Raw genomic sequence first — 19,064 nt, 5'->3', positions numbered from 1 at the left:
TATGCAGGGCAGGGAGGTTTCAGAAATCCAAGAGAAAAACTATTATCAGCGTGAACCCCTACTGCACCCCTGAGAAAGCTCATCTCAAGAGTGACTCCATGCACTCAGTAGAGTGAAAGCCTTCTGAGAGGCAGGATATCAGGAACCTGCTTGCGAATGTACTGGATCCTGGGATAGAAGAGGGAGAGGGCAGATGTGAAGACTATTTGGGAAGGTTTCTGCAGCACTGGGCTTACAGACCATTGTGGGAGATGGCACAGTACTGAGGTCATCATGGCTTCGAACACTGGGATAGAGTTGGGAAAATCCAGGGAGGAAGAAAGGCTCAGAGGTGGGCTTTGGAGGAGGAATGAGAACTCCACAAGGGATTAAAGTAGAAAAGGGCCTTCTGGGTAGAAGGGACACAGAACATTTGCAAAGACCTTGCAGTGTGCTATGGCACTGTGGGCTTGCCCACAGGTGCTTGCGGCTGTGGGATGGGCCTCAGCCTTAGGCAGGGATGTGCTGTATGCCAAAAGGTGGAGTGGGCACTTAAGGGGACCTTTGCTCAACCTGAGGAATGTTCCACTCTATTCCCTGGCCTAGAAAACCCTTACAGATGTGTTTAATTGTATCTGGTGAGCTTATCAGGGCTGCCTACAAAGACAGGGAGTGTTGGGGGCTGATTGACTTGCACTCCAAGGGCACAAGGGCTGTTGGGTTACCATCTGCGGAGAGTGAACTGCAATGCTCCCCTCAAGGCCAGGGACCCTGGGTAGCTGGGGGCCCAATTTGCTTGGGCACAACACAGAGTAGGAAACCCTTCCTGCCCAGTGCAAGCTCAACTCCACAGCCCAAAGCTGAGTGACTGTGACAAGCCCCTTCTTCCCGTGTCTCCACATCTCTGTAGGGTCAGGGATGCTCTCCAACTTCTTCATCCTGATGTCTCTGGCTGGCTACAAAGAAGAAAACTGGTGAAATAGATTTAATTAGCAATAGTTGCCAATTCAGATCTTCTTGTCCCTCTGTGGGGTGGTTGGGATGGGGAGGCTGAGACTGTGTGAGCCAGTTGTCATGGTTCCACTATTAAGCCCTTTTCTGGGGAAGGCTGCATACCATGAAGCTGGCCTCTGGAGAAGGATGGAATTCAGGCCTGAGGTGGGGTGATGAGGAAGATTGGGCCCCTCATCCTTGCTATACAGGGAGAATGGATTTATGTTTTAGTTATGGATTCATCCATTCATTCATCCCCTTATCTATCCATTTACCTTATGACTAATTGTTGAACACAGTCTAGCTGTGTGATTAATAGTGGGGTAGAATGCTAGGCACAGATGTTAGAATGGTTCGAATGAGTCCCTCAAATTTCATGTGTCAGAAACTTAATCCCCAGATCCATGTGTTAATGGTATTTGGAGGTGGCACATTGGGGAAGTGATTAATCCATTCACAGATTAATGGATTAACAGGTTGTTGAGTGAGTGGCTTTGTTATCAAGCAAGTTTTCTCTGGCATGCTTGCTCTAGCTGCTGTGTCATGCCTCGTGCCTGTGGCCATGTTGTAGTGTAGTAAAAAGTTGCTAGTCTGAGCAGATCCTAGTGCCATGCTTTTGGATGACCCAGCCTCCAGAACGCAACCAAATACCCTATGTTTTATAAGCCTCTATCCTTTAAGAATTATCCATTCTGCGGTTTTCAGTTACAGCAAAAGAAAGCTGACTATCAATCCATTATCAACCGGGGAACTCCTCTGTTTTTGGTGTGCCTGGGAAGCCACTTTATCTTTGTGAGCCTCAGGTTCCTCAGCTCTGTGAGGGGCTTTAATGATCAGCACTTGCAGTGCTTCTTTGAGTTGCATGAGAAGAAGATGGAAGGAGAACACCCAGCCTGCCCATGGGAATGAGCTTTGGTATGGTTGATCATGCCTCAGCCCCCAGAACATGGCACAGGGGCAGGGCCTGTCATGGGAGTAGAAGAAACAGGGCAAGGGTGGCCACATTCCTACCATGTGACAGTCCCACATTATCTCAGCACCCCTCATTTGTAAATCAGCAGTAATAATTTCTACCTTGCAGGCTTGGGTTGAACGTGAAAGGAATAAATAGATGCAGTCTAAGAGTGGTATGTCGGATGGACACACTGAACCTTTGTCCCCTGCGTTCTTTGCTCTGGGTGGGTACTGAGTGCATCTGGATTGCCAAGGGCTGTGAAAGGGGAATTGAGAAGGATCTGCAACAGGCACGGGAGCCTCTCCCTTCATCATCGAATCATCTGGAAAGTCCTCTGCAGGGTGCTTGTGATTGATGATGGACAAGACAGGTGAAATCTTGGCTCTCCCAAAGCCTCTAAATGGGGACAGTGAAGGGGTGCAGAATACTGGATATATGGGCCAATTTATTGTAGGTGCTGTGCAGCACAGAAACTGTGGCAGAGGCCAGAGGGCACTGCTTGACATGGGGGAGTCAGGGAGCTTCTTGAAGGAGGTGTGGCCTGTGATGGTGGGCTTAAGAAGGAAAAGGAGTCAGTTGCTCAAAAGTTGGGCAAAGAGACACCTCCAGCAAAGCAAAGAACCTTGGGGTTGCAGACCTTGGAGGCTTGAGAAAGCAAAGGAAGTTCTGCTCTCAGAGGCTGTCATGTGTAGTAGGAAGAGGAGATGTTAACTGGAAAGTCAGGCGGAGGTCAGATCAGACAGAGAGATTGGTTTAAGTGGATGACAATGACTCCTCTTTCCCAGTGGGGAGACTGAGGTCTCAGAGAGGGTAAACCACCTGCCCCAGTCAAGTTGGCCAGGGGTGGAGCCTAGGTGGGTCTCTGTGCCAGACTCCAAGAGGAGGCAAGGGGCAAATCCCTCCTGAGGGGAGGGCAGGATGGCCAGCCTAGCAGAGAGAACATCGTGTCTGTGGGTGAGAGTCAGAGGAGGCAGCAGCCTAAACACACGGCAGACCCCGGCCAGCCCCGGCTGCCAGCACAACTGCTTGTGTGGCTGCCAAGGAGCCAGATGCCGCTTCTGGAAAAAATATCTTCCTGGCTTGGCACTCCCTGGCTGGCCTGCCTGCCATGCAAGGGGTGGAGGGGGCTGTCGAGTGTGGGCCGCCGCTCAGCACCCCAGAACAGTGCTGCTGTGCCTTTGAAGCCGGGGCAAGGAACAAGGGAGGGGGCAGGGAGGATGCTAGCAAAATATTTTTGCTAAAAATATTCTGGTCCAGGAGAAGATCTTTTTTCTTCTTCTTTTTTTTTCCCCTACTCTTGCTGGAAAACTGAAGTCTTATTAAAACAACACCAGAATATTTCATGTTGATATCAATTAGGCAAAGGAGAAGGAATCTTAAATTTTCCTCCCTGCCAGTTTCACATAAAAGAAATATTCTCCCAGAGGCCAAAGGATGAAGGTTTTTAGTTCTTTTCCCCCGCTCTTTGCACAAAATTCCTGTGATGTGGATGGAAAGTTCTTCATGTCTGAGAGTTTCCTGAGAAGTTGGGGCTCTGGAGTTTGAGGCCAAGTTCTCCCCCTAAACTGGGTGGGGCAGGGCAGGTGGCTGATCCCCTGAGAAGGGCCCTCTGAATCTGTCAGGGAGGGACACAGCAGGCCTGCCCTGCACAGAGGCCTAGCCAGCCTGACCTGTACTCTCTGTCAGACACTGGCCAGCTGGACCACTCCACCCATGGCCAGGAGATTGACAGATATAGACAGAGGGTTTGGCCTGGACCTCTGTCTCCTTTCATCAAAGCTCCACAGAGTCAAGGCAAGGAGTCACTATGAGGTGCCAGGCGTGGCTGATGTCCTTCTCTTTGATATAGGCCTTTTGTAATCATGGTGGCAGTACCATTTCTGCATACCTACTCTGTGCTAGGCATTTTAATGCATACATGAACCTAATATCTCATTCAGGCCTCATAATGGTCTCGAGAGAGGAGGATTGTATTATTTTCAACCTCCTCCTTCCTCCCTCCCTGGAGAAAACAGGAGCTTAGTGTCACACAGGTCATAAGCTCCAATGGTGAGGTCTAGACTCAAGTCCTCTAGTACCATGTGTACGGTCTGTCCTCTGTTACAACTTATCTCACAGATGGCCTGATGACTCACAGTTGGGCCTTCTACTATGCTCAGTAAGTGGGGCTCTCCCATCCTTAGTTTTACTCAATCTTCTACCACTAACAGTGCCCTCAGCAATATTTTCCCTCTATCCCAGCTTCTGAATTTTCCTTATTTAAAAATTAATTAATTCCATCCGTTTATTTCTTCTTCCAATCAGCCATCTATCCATCCATCCATCCATCCATCCATCCATCCATCCATCCATCCATCCATCCAATGATTTACTCTTTTGCTTGACTATTTATCATCTACCTACCTTCTTTTATCTCTGCACACACCTTTCATCCACTTACCCACCTGCTCTTCTATCCATCAGTCCCATGTTTACTAAGTGCCAAGGACCAGAGGTGCAGAAATGATGAGCTTAAATCCCATTCAGAGTCATCGAAGATTAGAGATGGACTATAATCTTAAAAAGTATGGTGTGTCAGGGTAGCCGAGCAGTCTAAAGCGTTGTGTTTAGAAAGGATGTAACCCTACCCTGATCTCATATCCCCCCAGTGAGATAAAGTATCTTCATATTACAGATGAGGAAACTATAGGACACGGAAAGCATGAGATTGCTGAGAAATTGTGTGTTGTCCAAAGACTGAAAGTCTGTAAGTCCAATCAGACCTGGGTATTAGTGCTAGTTCTTTTCCTTCCTAGTTGAGTGAATTTATGCAAGTCACTGAAGCCCTGAGGGAATGGGAGAGCTGTGAGGTCACAGAGGGTTGAAAGCCATATAGGGCACTATAGGCTGCTGTGAAGAACTGGCGTCTCTTGTCAGACAGGCGCCATAGCAGTTTTGAGCAGAGGAGGCATGGGATCTTATTTATATTTTACAAAGACCACTCTGAGTCTTTTATGAGAACTATCCCATCAGGAAGCAGAGGTAAAGCAGGGCAGGCCATCTGTCAGGCAGGCCAAAGAAGTCATTTTGATAGTTCAAATAATAGACACGGTGATTTGGGAACCATCAGGACACTGTGTTGGGGAGAAAAAGAGGCATCAAAGATGACATCTTTGTTTTATTCCTGAACAACAGGAAGAACAGAGTTGCCACCATGTGACGGGGAAGTTTGTGTGTGAGCTGGGTCAAGGGTTAAATGAGGAGTTCACATTTGAACAGACTGAGACTGTGATGCCTAGTAGGTATCTTTGGTGGTGTACTGAGTGCACAGTATCCTAGCCTAGCCTAGCCTAGCCTAGCCTAGCCTAGCCTAGCCTAGCCCAGCCCAGCCCAGCCCAGCCCAGCCCAGCCCATCCCATCCCATCCCACCCCACCCCACCCCACTCTACCCTACCCCACTCTATTGTACTCTATTATTTTTTGATATATTTTTTTTTTGCTACATAGTTCAGACTCATAGTGATCCTCCTGTCTCAGCCTCCCCAGCGCTGGGATTACAGGTATGCGTCACCACACTGGATTCCATGCATAGTTGAATATAGTCTCAGATCATTTTCAGGTTTGGGCTGGAGGTATAAATCTGGAAGTCAGAGGTATACATATTTGAGTGGTGTTTCAAACTTCAAGATTGGATAAAATAGTGATTGAGGACAGGGAAGAGAAGAGGACACTGGGCTGAGGCTAGGGTTCCTCATCACTAAGAGATGTTAGTGAGGCCTCAGGGCAAAGACATGACACAAACGTGGTCACTGCCTTCAGAGCATGTGTTCCCTAAAGAGGCAATAGACACAGAAGGGACCAGTGAGTTCATGCCCAAACAGCTTTGGGACAAGATCAGACCCAGGGTTATGGGAGCCCAGATTTAATACCTTAGCTGACCCAGAAGACCCATCAGCCTAGCCTGAACCTATTCTCTTACAAACAGAAAGAACAGGTCGGTGGTGTTCAGACTTGGAGTTTGGAAGTTCATGTTATTTCTCCTCTTCCTTATCAGGTAAGTATTCAAAAGACCCTTGTTTTAGAAATGAAGAAACTTAGACTTAGAGGGAGCCACTGGCCCCAGGCCCAACTTAGAAGACCATGTACTTGCCATAAGGAAGAGAGAGATTGCTGAGGAAAGAGTTGTGAGATCTTCACATTAGGACCTGGCGTTCACACCTGAGAGAGCCGCCTGGTCAGGCCTGTCAGTGTCCACACTGCGATCTCTCAGGGGTCATCACAGAGGTATATGGGCTGGGCAGGAAAGTACAACTTCTTGTAAGGGACAGCTGCCCCTCAGCCCAGCCAGTTGTGGCCCTGCGGAAATGTGGGCTAGATCTGGTTTCTAAAGAGAAGCCGAAAATCTGGATTTTTATGTGAAATTTCCCACTTTTTAAAACAGTGTTGAGTCCAAACAAAACATGTGTGCCTGTTGAGTTGACCTCACGGCCACTGGCTGCAGACTTTAAAGTCTTTTGGGCTGGTGGTTCAAAGAAGGGCTTTAGGGTCGCACACACTGGATTCGAATCTCCCATTTCTACTGACTGGCTCTGTGACCGTGGGTAGGCAACTGCACTGCCCTGCGCCTGAGCTTCTAGTCTGTTGATCATCCTGGTCTCAGGGCTGTGTGGGCATCATGCCAGACAATGTATATAATGCAAGTAGGCCAGTGCCAGGCAGCCCTCAATGGCTGGATAAACGGTAGTGAGAGTGAGGAGGGTGTGTGTGTGTGTGTGTGTGTGTGTGTGCGCGTGCGCATGCTAGAGTTAGGGAGGATGGGGTGGGCAGGCCAGGTTTGGGCCAGTAAGAGATTTTCACTGTCTTCACATTCCTGTCCTGGCCTTACCTGGTGACTTCTGAGAGGAAGATACCCACCCGTGGGATTCTTCACAGACCTGTACCCTCTGCCACCCCTCCCCTCCCTAACTTCTTGTTCAAGCATTTCCCAAGGTTCCCTTACGGTGGCCCTGGGCAGACCTCAGACCCTGAGCTTCCTCCTCAGCCTTGTCACCCTCTCCTGCCACCTCTCCCTGTCCAGAAGAGTCCAGGGGATGCCTGGATTCCTGTGGGATGTTTTCCACATTTCAGGAAACCCACCGTGGTTTGGGTTCTGTGGTAAAGGGCTTGGCAGGGGCTCAGCTTGGTGGCAAGGCTGATAGCCAGGAGGGGCTGGAGTCAAGGAGACGTTCACTGAGTGCCCACTGTGAACCAGGTCCCTGGGGATTCACAGATGCTTGCAACAGTCCCAGGCCATCCAAGAGCTTTAAAAGCTTGTTATGAATGCAGACTTGTAACCTGAGAAGTTAAAAACAGGTCTTAAAACCAAAGACTTTGCCCCTCTGGCCAGTAGCCTTCCTTCCTCCAGCTTCTTCCTACCCCCTTTGTCCCATTTGATGCTAGATTTGTCTTTGTCCATCATGGAAATCTCCTGGACCCGCCCATGTCTTTCCATTTCATCATCCAAGTCTTGTGGGCCCCCATCTTCCCGCATGGGTGGCAGCAGCTGTCACCTCCCTGACTCCTCCTCCAGCCTCCTCAGTGCTCCCTAGGGGGTCCAAGTGCTCTTCTCGCCTTCCCGCCCCAAGTCCTCAGTGACCTCATGATCACAGCTGAGCCCCTCCTTGGCTGCCAGGCCTTTCAGGATCCGTGTGCCCTTCTCACCACAATTTATCCCGCACTTCCCTTCTTTCTCTGCATTTTGTACTGGTCTTGCACTTTTTATCTTTGAAATTGAACTCAGGGCTGAGCTGCAACCTCAGTTCCCTTTTTAAAGCTTTTATTTTTCAATTTTGAGACAGGGTCTTGCAAAGTGGTTACATTGTCCTGGCTGGGTCTGAATTTAGCCTCCTAGAGTGCCAGGGTTCCAGGTGTGCGCCACCGTGTCTGGTGTCTTGACAGTTGTTGCTGCAGGGGTTCTTCTCCTCTCAGTGTTGGTCTTTTGCACACACAGCTCTCCTCTTAGATTGCGTTCCCCCACCACATTCTCCAAGCGTGCTTCTTGGCATTCTTCAGGGCTCTGTGCAAATGTCACTTCCTCCCAGAAGCTCACCCTGCTCACTGCATGCTGGATTAGAGGTATTTGTTCTCTGTTCCCAGTGCTTTACTAAGGGGAATCCCAAAGATAATCCTAAAACTAATGCTGATTTTAATGTCAACACTCATTTCCATTCTAACAGTAATGACCACTCCTATTAATAGCAGGCACCTGTAGAAGGCGCACCATTTGGAGCCTTTGATACACACTAATTCATTTCAGTCTCTTAATACCCTCCAGTGTGGGAACTACTATGGTTTGCCCTTAGCAGGTGAAAAATCAGAGGTACAGAGAGGTAGAGGACAGTAAATGTTGATGACTAGAACTGTTAAACTTCACATATGAGCCCATGCTGTGAAAAAGCTGTTTGTTTTCTGATCTTTGCAGCACCAGACCCTAAACTCCAGAAGGACAACTCCTGGACTGCTCCTGGACTGCTTTGTCTATGGCTAGGTCACAGAACAGTGTGTGGTGCACCCTGGATGCTTGATAAATGCCTGATGATTGAAGGAAGACATGCTCAATTGATTGGAAAATTCCAGAACTGCCTGGGTGCAGAGAGTTGGATCAAGTAGCTTACTGCAGAATTGTACTGTTTAGGTCTAGCTTAGTTCAGGGTATGTGCTGCGTGGATAAGGGCAACTCATCAAGGGGGAAGTGGGGTAGAATTCATAACCCCCCTACATAGTTGACAGTTGTTGTCTTATTATTGATTGATTTATCATGTTATTAATGTCCAGCGTGGCAAAGAGGATATGCTTAGTAGATAAGCAGTAAGGAAGGGGGCACCTGGCCACAACCTAGGGGACCTGTCTGGCCATTTTACAAATGACAATGAGCCTCCAGGAAGGAGTGGTGGGTCTTCCCACCACCCAGCCAGCAGGCACAGGAGTGGACATTTACACTCAAAAGGCTAGTTCTCTTGAGGGCTGCATCCTCTATCCACCTATCACCAAACTCATAGAGAAATTGTATCTATCAAATTCACATTTCTTTTGCAATGAGAACATTTCATCTTCTTTGAAATAAAAAAAAAATCTGACTCAGGCATCCTTTTCTATTTTATTAATTGAGTAGCATTTCTAGATTTTTATTAGGCATTAAGCTGATGGTGCTCCACGGAGGTTCGTTAGACTTCCCCACATAGTGTACCTTTGCCTTCTCCTCTTCATGCTGAGATTTGCTGGCCTTGGTACAGAGTGTGGATTTCTAGGGTCCTGGGCTGGACTGCCTCAGTCCCTCCTAGCAGAGGGAGGCAGGATCACTTTAGGGAGAGGGAAGCCAGGGAGGACAAAAAGCTGAGCAAAATGTGCTTAGTTCTTTGCCCTGTGTGATTCATGATGCAGCTGCAAAGCTAGGCCACATCTTTGTCCTTTATTGTCTGTCAGAAAATACGCTTTGCTTGCTTTTTTTTTTTTTTTTTTCCACTACAAGACTCTAAGGAAGCGCTGGCTAAGGGGTATGAAAACATACCCAAATCACTAAGTTTTTGCTGCCCCCAACCAAAATTTTTACATTTTGGGTGATTTTTTTATGTCATTTTTGGGTCAGTTTAATTCTTACATTTACAAGATTTGGATTCTATTACATATGTGGCTTCATCCCTGATTTTTCTTCATTTAATATTATATGAGAAGTATCTTACATGTTTTTGTTTTTATTGATACTATACACACATTATTGTAAATTTCTGTGATATTATTTTAAGTGAATAGATTGTTATCTACATAATCATTGCAATATTGTTGAAGATTTAAGCTGTTATAATTTTTCTTTTATTGTTAGATGTTTGCCGTTTATAAACTATTAAAAGCAAAAAAATAAAGTAAAATAAAAATAAAAGCAATTAAAATTTTATGTCTTTTTAAAAAAGGAATGTTTTCCTGAGATAGGTGCCAGGCATTAAGAACTGGGTCACAGTCTTGAATACTCTGAAAAGATTCTGATATGTATTGTTAATTTTACATATTTATACATGAATATTAAAAATTTCCACGTAACTTCACCCTCATCAGCATGATATAACATACTTTTAAAACAAACTTGTTTATTTGGCAAAAGAGAAGTAACAAAAAATATGTCCTCCTTATTTTATTTTTTTTTGCGGAACCGGGGATCGAACTCAGGCCCTTGTGCTTGCCAGGGAAGCGCTTATTCCACTGAGCCATCTCTCTGGCCCCCTTTTTTTTTTTTTTTTCTGGCGGAACTGGGGATTGAACTCAGACCTTTGTGCTTGCCAGGAAAGTGTTTATTCTACTGAGCCATCTCACCAGCCCCTGTCTTCCATATTTTAATGAAAATGTATTTATTTCCATTATTAAATTCCCTCTTTGAATTAAATCCAGACCAATTTCTAAAACAGGTTATTGCTTTGTATCCTCTGTCTACTTATGTTTTGGTTCTGTGTTGCTAATTCATTCTGGACAAATACTTTAGTCTTTTGTCATTTTGCTTATAAATTTTATTTTGTTCCAAGTTATGGAACTTTTCATTTAATTTTGCCTTTTTCTCCCTTCTTTTTTTTTATTTTTTTTTCTGGGCGATAAAAGATGATACTTTATGTTCTAATTACATTCATTCATGAATACAATAAGAAATTAAGAATGTATTTTTTTCTCCCTTCTTTTTAATGTCCAGTACCCTTCACCCCTCTCCTTAGTTGATAGTTTTACTTTCTTTCTTTTTTTTTTTTGGCCGAACCAGGGATAGAACTCAGGCCCTTGCACTTACCAGGCAAGTACTTATTCTACTGAGCTATCTCTCTGGCCCCAAAGGCACATAAACTCTGGAAGTTCTCTCTCTTTTTTTTTTTTTTTGCAAAACCGGGGATTGAACTCAGGCCCTTGTGCTTGCCAGGAAAGTGCTTATTCTAGTGAGCCATCTCCCCAGCCCCAGTTTTACTTTCTTTGGTTTCTGTGTTCTACTGTAGTCTGAAAATATTAGATGGAACAAAATCCCAGAAATAAATAATCTGTCAATTTTACCAAACTTTTATGGTAGTATATTGTTCTAAATGGTCTATTTTATTATTGTTAAACTTTTTTTAAAAAAATGTATTTGGTACAGGGTCTCACTACGCAGCTCAGACTCATAGTGATCCTCCTGTTTTCAGCCTCCCCAGTGTTGAGGGATTACAGGTGTGCACTACCACACCTGGTCATGGTGCCCAGCTCAGCACACCCCTGGGGCATGGCCAGCATGACATGTGATGCTGGGTATCGAATGTTAAACTCTTACATTGTTTAATTCATAAGTTAAGCTTTCTCACAGTTATGGGCCCATAGGAAAAACAGTCTAGGTAGGGCTTGGTGCTATCCATGATCTTAAGAGAGTCTTACACTGTTTCCCCTGCAGATGAGGGGAGACTGCTGCACGTACTGGCCTTTTCTCATTGTCCTTTCTATAAATGTATCTGAGCTCAAGTGGCCTGTGTCTCCCAGTGGCTGGTTTGAGCCTCTTCTTTGCTGTGGCTGGTTTCCACACTCACCATTCCAGGCCTTGGGGCTGTTGGTGTGTGGCTTGAGGGCAGTGACAGAGGCTCCAGTTAAAGCCACAGCCTGCACCACCAGTAAGGACTCCACCATGTCCTTTTCTTTTACTTCCTACTTCTGAGCCAGGTCCCCATCTGCAACAAACCTTTTGACAAATGCCACGGCCAATCAGAGCCACTGCTATGGGGTTCCATTAAAGGCTCTTTGAACACTGGAAGTAGGGATTTTCCTTCCATATCAGTGATTCAGTTTTCTTAAGGGACCATCATAGATATATGTGTGACAGAACCTCCTCCCTTCTCCAGGAATTATGGTGTGGAAAGGCGTATCACAAAGGAGGAAGCCCCTGCCATTGGCCTTGGGCTGGGGAATACACGTGACCCTTCTTCCTTCCTCTTTTCCTTTCTTCCCTCCCTCACTCCTTTGGTGAATCTTGCCTTGGCCTCTCTGGCTGCTGTAAATTCTACTCAAGGGATAATGGGGTGTCCTAATTCCCAAATAGGGCCACTGCTGTATAGACCCAAAGCAGGGACGTGGAAATCCATGGACACAGCTGGAATCTCCTCCACTGTTCTAGTGCTTACCTTATTAATAACCCTAGATGTCACCTGTCGATTAGTAGTGGGCAGGGGCTTTGGTGTCCTTGTATGGGACATGGATGGCTCACAGTCTTGTGGCTTTGAAACACCTACCTCGTTTTCATTTTTTTACTTTGGTCCTACTATGTGGGATTGGCTTTTCTGCATGGTAACTCCATTCAGCATGCAATTTTGGGCCTCTCAGTCTCTGTTTTCTCTCAGGCTTTCAATCCTGACTAAATGTTAGGAGATCTGGGAGTTTACTTCAGCCAGTCATCCGAAATGGAAGCTATTTGACTGTTTTTGATCAATCAAAATGGCAGTTTCCTATGGTTCAACTTAATATTTTCAGAAATTCCACAAGGGATTTGGAAACATCACAAGAGAACATAAGGAAAACATAAAGAAAATACACAAATACTATCACTGTTAATGTTTTGTTGTATAATCCTCCCATCCTTTCCATATGGGGTATGCACATACACCTACATGCAGTGATTTCATGTAGGAACAGAATATAACTGTGGTCATCCCTCACTCTCCTCAAGAGATTGGTTCCAGGATCTTCAACAGGTACCAAAATCTGAGGATGTTCAATTCCCTTACTTATGATGGCCTGGTATTTGCGTAGAACTTATGCACAAACCCTGGTGTTCTTTATTCAACCCTAGATTACTTAGTAATCCCCCCTGCAAGGTAAATGCTATGTAAATAGTTGTTACATACACTGTATTATGTGGGGAATAATGACAAGAAAAATGTTGGTGCATGTACAACACAGATACAATTTCAGTCCGAGACTGGTTGAGTCCATGGATAGAAAGGGTTGACTACACTTATATAAAATGTTCTACTCTAATCAGCAAATGCTGTTTCATGTCTGTCTTAGTTACTTTTTACTCGTTGCTGGCACAAATACCCGCCACTCAAAATGAAGGAAGGAAAGGTTTATTTAGCTCACAGTTACTGGAGGGTTCAGTCCATATTCCGCTGGCTCCAAGGCAAACGACAGCAGTTCATGCGGCAGAAAACAATGAAGAGCAGAGGAGGAGCAGCAGCTGTGGCGCCGTCCATCAAGCCTCTCTTCCTTCTGCGCTGACAGGGAAGACCCGAGCTCCACAGTGAAGATCGGAGCTCCTTCAAAGTGGCGCGGCTGCCAAGATCAAGCTCCTCCGAAGACTGGGACCTCTCCACGGAAGCAAGGCGGCTTCCTGCCTTTCTCAATTCCTGGGCCTTGCCCACCTGCAGGGCTAGGCCCCCACGCTGAGATCTGCCTGAGCTGATTCAGCCAATTTGACACAATGTATCAACTAACACAAGGTCAATAAACATTTTAAGGCTGGCAGAGACAGCTCAGTGGACTAAGCACCTGCTTAAGCAAGTGCAGAGACTGGGGTTCGATCGCTGGCACTATATGCCAGGCTGGTCCTGCCCCTGGGTGCGCTGAGCCAGGGACTGAGTCCAGGCGTTGTGATGCACCCTTGTAATCCTAGTGCTGAGGAGGCTGAAAACAGCAGGATCACTAGGAGTCTGAACTGCATAGTGAGACCCTATACCAAGTGATATATATATATATATATATATATATATATATATATATATGCCATCATTTTGAATGACTACACATATTGTTCTACTGTGTGTCTATCACATAGTTAAGCATAACCAGTGACCGAGAATGAGAGGCAGAGTAGGGAGGGCAGTTGGAGGATTGGGAGTATGATCAGAAGCATAGGGAGCCAACGTGCTGTTACTGACATCGAGAACGGAAAGACTTAAGATGTTTCATACTGCAAGAGGCTGGAGAAAAATTTGGAAGGATGAGAAAGATCCTCTGACTTTGAAGACTTGGAAAGGTTGGAAGTCATATTCATTTATTTATTCATCCAAACATGCTTATCGAGCTTCTACTGTGTGTCAGACATTCTAATGGGGACACTGCAGTGAGTGAGACAGACATAGACCCTGCTTCTAAGAAATTTATATTTTAGTGAGGGGAGATAGACTGTAATAAAAATAATTACTCATTCAGAACCTAGCAGGAAGAGAAACAGACAAGGACATGTGATGCAGCCCTGAGAGGTGCCAGAGGTGGAGGTGATCAGGAAAGGGACATTTGGGTAAGGATGATAGGCCAGGGGCATTTTGCCCTGAGACCTGAGAGTCAGAAGAAGAAAGTTCTGGACAGAGGCACCACCAGTGAAATGACTATCTAGTCAGTGAATACAGTCTCAAGTGTGAAGCATCCTTCATTCATGTCCTTGTTCAGCAGACCTGCATGGAGCTCCTCTTCTGTTGCAGATAGAAAAGGAGAATTCAGATGTTACCCCCTCTTCTCATTCATTCATTCATTCATTCATTCATTCACTTTCTGAGCCCCTATTTTGTGACAAGCATTAGCTTTAAAAAGGAAAGAAGGTGAATAAGAGATAGTTCTTTTCTTCTAAGGGTTTTGTGAGCAAAAAACAAGGAGGGTGTGTAGGAACAGCCCAGAAACAAGAGATGCCCAACTCAAGACCCCACAGCTGGTAAACATCAGAGATGGAGGCAGAAGGAAGGAGTTACCCTGGTTCCCTCGCCAGTTTGCCATAGTGTTTCCCCGTGACTCTGACTTTCCTATGTCAGTACTTTGTCAATCCAAGGTTTACACATGTGACTTCCACCAGCCCTCACCTGGAAAAAGCATTAAGCATTTATATCATTGCAGGCTCTAAGATTAAGTCTATAAATAGTTCTGGTTGCAGTTTCCTTGTATTCACTGGCCGTCATAAAAATGGCTCAGCACAAACAGGGAGCCATTCCCTTTAACAGCTGGGTGTTAATGACCACATGCTGAAAGCAGCAGAACCATGTCTGAGTATCCCCCAAATAGCAAAGCCTTGGCCTGTCGGCTACAACTGTGACGGGGCCAGTTTGTCACTGAGTCCACACTTGGAGTGCCAGGTAGAGCCCAGCAGGAAGTGTGCAGTTGGCCCCTGGGAGATGTGGGAATGCACATAAAAATAGCTCAGGACACACAGCTTCACCTGTTATCATGGCACGATGGAAAGTCCCTGCATCTGGGATATTGTGATTTGAATTGGAATCCCATTTCTGCCTTTTGCAGCGTGCGTGACCTTGGGTGTTTCGCTCGATGTCATGGAATGCCTGATTCATCATTTGTAAAATATGCATGGTAGACACCTTTAGAAGCCACCAAATAGTATGTCCATGTAACAGAGCCCTGGGGTTCATCTATAGGCCGAAGTGCTTACACTGGAGATGCACCATGTTCTGTCCAATGGTGCTGTCCATATTCTATCTCAGGACCTGGCTTGTATCCAGAGTGTGACTAATGAGAAGTCTGGTTGGATGTTTGTGCAAAGAATTTTCTTCCACTTTATTTTCTGCCTTGTCTTCATTAATGCAAATATATGATAGTTGTATCTGAAGCAGTCATCTTAAAAACATGAAGGGATGGACGTATAAATAAAATTCCATGCACTAGGGATGGCACAGGAAAAGGATAAAAGGATCCTAATGACAATGCCAAACTGTTTCATCAAATCAGAACTCCTTGTTACAACAGCAATGTCTTTGAGTGCCCTGCTACTCATATTTAAAGTACTCCTAACTAATAAAGGGCAACATTAAGTACTTTATAAAGCTTCTCGGGGACTCTGATAACATGCTATGAGGACTGTGCTGGGCATATTGTTGTTACCCTCTTCCCTAGACCCTACTATATATAGTGTGATCCTCCACACAAAGCTGGAGAAAGTCTTCTTGGAAGAGACTTTGGAAGAGAGTTATATATTAGTAGTGGCATTTGTAGGACAGCTGATGGCCTCTGAAATTCTGAGGTGGCATAATATAATAAAATATAATTCAGAATAATTGTCAACTTGTGCCTATCAGAACCAACCTCATCAACTGAACACTATCAGATATTTAGTGCAGAGGTATTCTTTTTTATTTTTATTTTTAAAGACAGGGTTTTGCTCTATAGTCCAGGCTGGCCTTGAACTCACTATGTAGCCCAGACTGGCCTTAAATTCACGGCTATTCTCCTGCCTCAGTCTCCTGTGTGCTGAGATGACAAGCATGTGCTGCCATGTTGGTGGAGAAGTATTCTTTTTACAGAGGTTGTCCCAAGAATGGAGGGCAACTGATTCGGTTGTCTTCATTCATTCCAACATCCACTCCACTTTAGTTAGTCTGAGTCAACTAGCGCAATTCAACCTGCCTCTTAGTGATTGGTTCAAGAAAAGGCTATGTGACCAAACTCTGGTCATGCCATAGGAGAGGATCTACTTTGTGATTTATAAAGAGCTTTTCCTCTTCTAAGAAAGAACCATGGAAGTGTGGGCCTTTTGATGGTGTGCTATTTCACTGAGACGTCTGGCACCATCAAGGCTGAGTTTCTAGCAGGTTGGGGTTGAAACCAGCAGTGAGACACAGGATGAGAGGAGCCCACTGAGCCAGGCTGCTGGATTGCCAAGTGCGGGGAGACTGCCATGCCTCTGGATTTAAACTGAATATTTACTTATGCGTTATAAGATTTTTTGTTTACACCCTGAAAGCACCCTATCGGATACTTTGAGCTTACTGAAGATATTTCAGTCTAGGCAAAAAAACCCCAGATGAATACCCAGTTTTATGGCACCAAGCTCTTGTGGGAGAGGAGGCAGGGCATTGGTAAGGAAAGTGGTGCCATGTGGCTTGCTATAGAATAGCTGAGAGATACCCCTGTGCCAACACTGGGCAAGACACTTAATCTTTGTTGAAGTAATGGGTTGGTAAAGCAGGAAAGAGATGGGGGAAGCTCACATGTTTATGGAGGCAGGCAAATCCCACATCTGCAGGGGGGGCTTGCATGTTGGAAAGCTAGGAGAGAGAGAGAGCCAGTGTTGCAGTTCAAGGAAAGCTCCTGCTGGTGAATTTGTTCTTTGTTCCATTTGGATCTTTAGCTAATTGGAGGAGGTCTGCTTGTGTTATGGACTGCAGTCTGCTTTACTCACAACCAATCATTGTAATGTTAATCTCAGCCAAAACATCCTTACAGAAATATCCAGGGTAAACTCTGACCACCATTGACTGTGGCCCGCTTGATTGACACAATGTTAACCATCACACACAAACCATCCTGAAGATGATGGTGAACTTGACTCATCAGATAGATGCTCAAAGATGCACTTGGTCACTGCCCCAGCAGACAGCCAGGATGTATGACTGTCCACCTGTCTTCCAAATATCTGGAAGCCTGTTCCCCTGGCCACTCTGAGTCAGTGTTGCCTGTGGTCCCCACTATCTCCACATCTTTCACTCTCACTGTGCCCTTGGGGTTGTCCCCTCTCAATGGCTCCCAGTGGCTTCGAGTTGAAAGCTGACAGAGGTCAGGTTCTGATCATGGTGCTTGAGGACTTCCAGAACCAGGGTCCAGGTGCCTCCACACTACTCCCTGTATGGGGTTCCCTGACCCCACCTACAAAGCTCCTCACAGCTACCCTTTTTCTAGAGCTGGCCAATGGATCTCACCCTTGACTATACCCCAGAATCCCAGGTCACTTTCAAAGGTGCAAGGCCCAGGCCCCACCATGGACCAGCTGGCTCAGTCTATGTGAGAGCAGGGCCTCCCAGGTACACATCTTTAAGGTCCCTTGGTGACTCTGAGGAACACTGCTCTGTAGCATCTTCTTCCTGAGGATGGTCCTCAAGCCCTTTCCATTCCTGAGGAAGTGCTGTCATTATCAAGGGACCCCTCACAAGCCTCTCTTCCTGGTTGTCTTCCTTCTAAGTTAACTTGCAGCTTCATTCTCTGCTTCTTCACACCAATCTTAGAGTACTAAATTCACTATATTGTTTTGGGCTCCTCTATTTCTTATATCCTAGGGGCACAATCCATCCCTGATTCCCCTTTGTGACTATGCTTCATCATACTGTGCCACAGTACACTCTGCCCTCTCTTCTCACTTCCTTCTTATCTTAATGAATCAACTTCATCTGTCAAAACCTCTTTCAGACCCTGTCTTCCTGAGAACCCCTTTCCTAGTCCTGAAGGTAGAGCAAAGCACATCCTCCTCTGCCTCCCCCATCCCCACTTCCAGCGCTGTGTTTGTAGGTCTCTCTGTCCCGCAGGGAGAGTGTGTACTTGGTGCAGTCCTGGGTATGTTGCAGGTGCTCAGGTTATGATGGATAAATGGATTTGCATTTGCAGTGAGTCAGCGCCATGAACACAGCCACCCTCATCCAGCAGGGCTCTGATGCAGAGGAGGTGCCCAGAATGGTTTGTTGAGCAGAACTTCAATGAAAGAACCGTGAGAAGGAAGAATGGAAGGGACGATGGGGAGGGGGGGAGGGGAGTTAGAAAACAATGAGGGAGAAATGAGAGAAAGAAAAAGGAAGGAAAGAGAGGGGAGAGGGAAGGGTGGAAGAAGGGAAGAATCCAGAAAGAAAGGGCAAGGAAAGGAAGAGCAGGAAAGAAAGGGGAAAGAAGGAAGGCAAGGCAAGAGAAAAACAAACGGCCATTGTAGAGGAGTGGGGTCCTTATGCCTGTGTGCTGTGGGAGTCAGGCACAGGAGAGACAGGGACAGATTAAGAAGCAAATGTGAGGCCTGAGTGTGTCCCCTTTTCACTCTGTGGCTACCCCAAATCTCTAAAGGAAGACAAATGCTCAGAATTAAGTACTTCTTGTAAGGAAGTTTCTCTTCCCCTCCTCAGGAGCATGGCTGGAGAGGCTCCTACAGAAGGGAGCACGGGGCCCAGAGGGCTGAATCCTCCGGCATATGACAAGCCAGAGGTCAGGGCCACTGGGAAGGAGGTGCAGCCCATCCTCAGGCCATCTCCACACTCAGCCTGCACAGTCTTGGCTCATCTTTGGAAGGACAGTGATCAGCTCTGAGGTCCTTGTGGCTACCCTGGCCTGGGACCATGTAGTTCAAAGGGCTGATTGGATACTCCCTGGGCCTTCACTCCAAAGCCACAGAGCCTGGCCACAGATGAACTGGACCCAAAGCCTGGCCAGGGTCTTTTTTTTT

Source organism: Octodon degus, unplaced genomic scaffold, assembly GCF_000260255.1.
Source record: "Octodon degus isolate 3935 unplaced genomic scaffold, OctDeg1.0 scaffold00425, whole genome shotgun sequence".
NCBI classification, from domain to species: domain Eukaryota; kingdom Metazoa; phylum Chordata; class Mammalia; order Rodentia; family Octodontidae; genus Octodon; species Octodon degus.
This window is presented reverse-complemented; position numbering follows the sequence as displayed.